Genomic DNA, 6,000 nt, shown 5'->3' with positions numbered 1-6,000 from the left:
TAGGAGGAAGTTATTTGTGCTAGGCTGTATTTTTTTATACTTTTCTAAAGTTGCCATCAAAGCTTAAAGGAGCTTGAAGAAACTCTCCATACTTGAAGCTAGCCCATAGCCAGAACTTTCCCAGCTGTTACAATGACGCAGAGATGTCTTTACCAGTTACAAAGAGACTTCTGTGCCTTAATCTGAAATTTTGCATCTATTAAAAAGTACAAAAGGTATTCACATCTGAGATAATCATAGACAATTGTTGTGAAATAGAAAAGTTTGGACAGTATGAAACACTAATTAAAAACATTAATGTGAAAAACAAGGCAATAATAAAGGATATTTCAGACAAGAACATGTCTTATGTGTAAAAAGTTCTTTCCCAGTGAAAGTTGGGCAGTGAAACAGTGAAACTGATTGATATGAGTGGAACAAAATTTAGTATTCTGAACGTCTGTGTCATTGGTTGGCATATATAATCACTAATGGCATTAAATTTGCAATCAAAATATGGCTTAGGATTTAAATTTAGATTTAAAGTGTAAATAAATAAATACATATCTAATACTCGAGCTGTCTTAGCTAGAGAGAAGCGTTCTTAAGAGAATGCTGAAGTGTTATTGCAAGAGTCGAGAAACACCAGTAAAATTTACACTGAGAGAAGCCAAGAGACAGAATTTCTTCACAGAGAAAGAATTAGTGCTTAAAAGGACACATGGAATTTCTGAGGACAGCAGAAGACACAAGAAGCATATTTAAAAATAGATTGCATTAAAAGTAAAAATAACCGTGGGATACTTATCAAAAATGAAAAGGATTTCTTTTTTTTTTTTTTTTCTCCCCCAGAAACTTCCTGTCCTGTTCCTAACAGCCTAAATCCAGTGCTCACCAACAGGGCTGCAAGGACTGTAGCCTTTCTTCTAAGAAAAAAGATTGAGATAATCTTTCCAAGTATTCTGAATCTGGGAATTCTGAATCTTCATTCACATTCTGTACATAACTGAAAATGTTCAGAGACCAACTGAATTTTAGTATTTAGGGAAAAAAATACTAAAATCAAAATGATGAATATTATAAAGTATGATTCACTATATCAGTAAATTATTTGGGGCATCAAAATAGTGTCATCACGCTGGGAGGTTGCATGACTGATGATAGATATAATTGGACCATTAATCTCTTTTAATTCACTACAAGAAAAAAATTAGTGTTTGAATATGCATAAAAATAATTTACATTTTGAAATTGAAAAAAATAGCACTTTATTAACCACTGAGGTGTATTTCCCCAAGCAGTTTCCAAGTGCATATATGTATTTATTCAATGCATGTGGCCTCAAGCCTGTATACATTTATACATACATTAAATTGTGTTACTGTAAGTAATGAAGTCAAATTACTGCACTGGGGTGTGTATTAACCCCAATGCAGACAAATTCTGCTTTCATGTGTAGAGGTAATTCACAGAAAGATCAATAGTGTTCACACAGAAAGTAGACCAAGATGAGTTTAATAATGTTGCTTCTGAATTCTTTCAAATGGTACACTTGGAAAAGGGGCAAAAACTTTGCAATTAAAAATGTGTTTTTAAAATCCTGATACCTGTTATTGCTTTATTGTCTTCCAAAGGCATCTAAGCATTCTTCATCTAAGTATGAAAAGCATAGGAAACATCTTGCAACCAGAAGAGAATATTCAGCAGCTTGAAAACACTATTTCCTAAAGTGGCGCCTCGAGAAATCCCCAAATATTGTATTTAAATGTTCATATAAATTGCTTTTGGTGAACTTTATTTTTTCCCCAATTAATACTTCTTCCCTTACCTTTTTATTTTTAATTTCTTTATAATATCTTTAATTTATAAAATCTTTATAATTTCATTGCATTTATAAAGGTGATAGATTTATAAAGATGCTTAAGTGAAAAGTTGGAAAACACAATTTATTTCTCAAGTTGCACTAAAATCTGAATCTAGATGTTAGTACAAAATGTTGTGTAAATTACTAATTTCTGATCACCATCCATTCTTCTGGAATGCAGAACCAGATCAAGTTCATATGAAGAGGACTCTCAAAACACCACCACTGTGACGTGAGACCTAAATTTGTGGTACCTATATGTATACGTATTTTTTTAAAATATGTGTAATAGTAAATATATGTATGTAAATACAGTCTGATAGTTTTTGCAACCAGTCTCAGGGCCTGAGCACACATCTCTTGCTCTGTTTACAGTCATTGTCCCAATACTGGCCAAGAATATGAGCCCTGGTTTATACAGGAGGTAGCATATATTGGCACTGTTTATGTGCACACCGATGTGAGTTTCGGGGCACAATGTGGTACCCAGTGAACTCTGTGTGGCATAGTTACGGGTTTTTTTGTGTCAGTCCATCACTGGTGGCAGGTTGAACTTCTGTCCTCTGCAGAAATGGCATTCCCTTTCATCACGGTGTGAACTTAGTTCTACCAGGGAGCACTATGATTTACACTGAATTCCTGTTCTGTTTCTTCAGTCTTTGAACAAGTTTGAGCATTATTTGACCATACAAAGAGATGAATGGCTGTTTTGATGTTGAGGTTTAAGAAAGTCTAAGTGTTCTGGCAGGGAGAATTTCCAGCTTTGACAATGCTGTAGGCAAAACGGAAGCTTGATTCGTGTCCATACAGAAAGGACTGTATTTACAATTATATATATATGTATCACTTGAAATCTCCTGTAAAGAAATGCAAAGTTTGATTTCGTATTTAATAAGAGAGACTGTGTAGAAGCAAAAGCGCGTCTGTGGTCACAAGTGAGCGAAGAAACAATAAATTCCAAGATTCCCTCTCTCAAACATGAACTTTTAACTTTCAACACATGAGAGAGAAGATTAGGGAAGGGAGACATCATGTTAAAGCTTAGAAAGCTTACCAACCTGACCAGATTTTGCAGTAATGTTAATTGCAGTTAATTCACAGAATGACAGAATCACAGAATGGTTGGAGTTGGAAGGGACCTTAAAGATCATTTAGCTCCAAACCCCTGCTCAAATCGTTTTCTTTTCTTTTTCTTTTTTTTTTTTAAGGACATTTCTTTGGAAGGTAAAATTTACCCCAGTGCTATTGTTTCACAGTCCTACTGAGCTAATCTAAATTCTCAGTGAACTTAAAACTCTTTAAGTTAATAAGTCACACACTTAGTGAAAGAGTACAGGAAAACTTGGCATCTATCCTGCGTCTATGCAGACTTGCATAGGAAACACGGCCAAGAGAGAAGCACTCGCGGGACTGTTTAGCAGCCCTGCCCAATGACCCAGAGCTCTCGCTGTCCTCAAACCCGGCTGTCCTCTGGGACAACGCTGGAGGCAGATCGGTGATGAGAAGGGCAGATGGGAGGGAAATGCTGAAATTGGTGGGGGAGAAGTCAAAGGCTGAAGGGACGAAATACCCTGATGGCTGCTGCTTGGAACTTGGAATAGTCCTCTAAAGCAAACAAAGAGTTTGAAAGATAGGGCAGGGCTGGAATAACAGTTCTGACCGTGATAGCATTCAGTTATCGCGTACCTCCGCACACGGAGGTTTAACCAGATCAGCAGTGTTATTCTAGAGGTGGCTCCGTCCTTGGGACACCCCTGTCCCCGGGGCAGCTGACGGACAAGCCCCATGTCCCGCGCTGCCTCTCCCGCAGCAGGACGCTTCTCCAGCTGACGAACAGGAGCAGCCAGCGGAGAAATGTAATAAATGCAGCACCCTCTCTGCCGCATTGGGATGTGAGAGGGCATTGCGTTACTGCCGCGGGACAAGAAGAGAAAATAAAGCCCTCGCCACTTTCGGGGCCTTAGAAACTCCCCGTCACTTTTCGGGATCTATCGACTCGGTCAAATTCCGCTTCGGGAAACAAAATCTGCCCCTTCATTTGTCCGCCGCAGTGTAAACGGGACACAGACGCAAATGTTTTTACTCACGTCGTGCCCTGCCTTTTTCCGCAGCGTTACCGCCAGTGGTTTCCGACCGCGTACACACCTATCTACCCGTACGCAGCTGCTGCCCTCTCGGCAGGCCGGTCGGTCGGGGCGGACAAGCTGCCGGGCAGGCGGAGGGGGCAGGCGGGGGTTGGACGCCGCAGCTGCAGCTGCCGGCGGGCGCAGCGGCCCGAGCCCCTTCGTAAGGTTCCCTCTATGAGGTAACCCCCTTAGGCGCACCCGGCGCTAGCGGCCGCCGTCAGCCGTTGGGGAGCTCGCGGCGGGGGCGCGCACAGCCCCACACCGCCTCCGCCGCCTCTTGCAGCCCTCTCCTAGGAAGCGGCGCTAATTGGCAGCCAGGGAGAGCCAACGGGCGGCGGCGGGGCGGGAGCTTGCGCTTCGCTCTCGGCTGGGCGTCCGCCAATCGGAGGGGTGGCGGGGGCGGGCGGCAGTCGGTGCGGCGGAGAGTGGGGCGCTGGGGCTCGGTTTGCGTTCCTCCGGGCTCTTTCGCCGCCTCATCGTCCCCCTCCTTCCCTCTCCTCTGCTGCTGCCGGGCACAGGAAACGGGCAGATCCCGGCACTTCAGGTGAGGGCGGCGCCGTCGTCTTGGGCCCTACCCTTAAAGGAGAGTCTTGAGGCGGAGGCTGGGGTTTAGGTCCCAGTCAGAGGCTTTGGCGGGGGAGTGCGGAATGGCGGGCGGGATCCCACCGGCGGGCGCGGAGAAGGGGGTTCGCCACAGGGCTCGCCCATGGCGGGGTCAGGCCGCGTGGGGCGGGTGCCGTGCTGGGAAGGCCCTGTTGGGTGCTGGCGGGGGCTCGGCGGTGACAGTGCTGAGGCGCGGAGGGGCAGCGGGAGCCGACGGACGGGTGAATGTGTGCGCCCCGCGGTGGTGTCGGGGCTTCCTGCCGCCCGGGCGCGGGGAAGGTGAAGGTCTCCTTGCACGGCGGCCGGCGGGGAAGGGCAGGGCTGGGGCTCGGCGGGATGACGACACGGGCTGTGGGGAGGCTTGGTTCCTGTTGGGGGGAAGAGCGCTGCTCGCTATTCAGTGACCCACTCGGTGGTGGCTACGGCTTTGGTTGTGGGGCGGGAGGGGAGGGAGGCCTAAAATTGAGCGGTTGGGTTTTTCTTCCCGGTTTTGAAATCTCGGCGTCCGGGATGATGGTAGGTAACGATGCTGGTTTGGTGGGAGGAGGTGTTTCTATGGGGGAGAGTGAGGTTTTAAGCAGCTAACAGCCTCCCGAGAACCAGTAACGATCCAGCTAAGTCAGGCTTGTTGGTTTTGCCATTGCTGCCTTCTCTCTTAACTTTCCCTTTTTTGGCTCACGGAAAGAATCTCCTCATCTCCCAAAGTAACGTCTGTGTGAGAGACAGAAGTTTCTTTATGTGCATCGAGGCTACCTGGTTCAAGAAAGACTGGGTATCTACAGTGTCTGCCTGGCTTGCTGCATCCATCTTTCCCAGCCGCCCGGCTGTCTCGGGTTGGAGTGACTCAGAAGCTGATAGGCTTGGTCTTCTGAGCCTTCTATCCCTGTGTCCTAACAGTGAAGGAAGCCAGAAAGGTGCGAGTGCCATATGCTGTCCTTTGTAAACTGAACGTTTGAAAATGAAACATAATCTTGCAGTTTTAAATGTTTGGTTTTCTTGGTAGCTGTTTTTGATCAAAACCACAGATTAGTTAGGATAACAAGTACACCATTGCTCATGTTTCCTTTACCTATTTCGGTAAGTTTGATCGTTTGTACGTGACGCAGACCAGAGTAAAAACTGAGCCTTTGGATGTGCTAAATACTTTTGTTTTCTTCTGTTGCACTGTGTGACCTTACAACAGACTGCTTGAAAGGTTGCCATAAGACTGTTTTCTCTTGTTATGGGGAAGAGAGGGATTTTTTTCCCTTCTGCTAATTTGGATTTAAGTCCAGAGTTTGTTTAGCCTTCTCTAAAGACAAAACCTTTCCTCCTATTTGGAAGGGTAAAAACCATTAACAGTGCATTATTATAGTAGTCATATCAAAGACTGTGTTATGTAAGTGATGGAGTTTTCATTCTGTTTTCAGTGCAACAAAAGGATCATTC

The 6,000-nt window shown here is 45.0% G+C and overlaps 1 protein-coding gene across 5 annotated transcripts in view; it reads left to right on the top strand.

Annotated features, from left to right (window-relative positions):
• Positions 1 to 4,372: 4,372 nt before the first annotated feature.
• Positions 4,373 to 6,000, top strand: part of PACSIN2 (protein kinase C and casein kinase substrate in neurons 2) — a 105,111-nt gene continuing 103,483 nt past the window's right edge. For 2 of the 5 annotated variants that reach the window (XM_080615574.1, XM_080615579.1), the window contains exons 1-2: positions 4,386 to 4,513; positions 5,258 to 5,486. The gene's annotated coding sequence lies outside the window, so the exon portion shown is untranslated. Of the gene's footprint in view, positions 4,514 to 4,759; positions 4,852 to 5,257; positions 5,487 to 6,000 lie in introns of those variants that run through there. The other 3 variants (XM_080615575.1, XM_080615580.1, XM_080615577.1) reach the window with 2 other exon arrangements.

The sequence above is a fragment of the Psittacula echo genome, assembly GCF_963264785.1.
Source record: "Psittacula echo genome assembly, chromosome: 1".
Lineage (NCBI taxonomy): Eukaryota > Metazoa > Chordata > Aves > Psittaciformes > Psittacidae > Psittacula > Psittacula echo.
The sequence above is the reverse complement of the archived record's forward strand: the minus strand, read 5'-3'. Positions and strand labels throughout refer to the sequence as shown.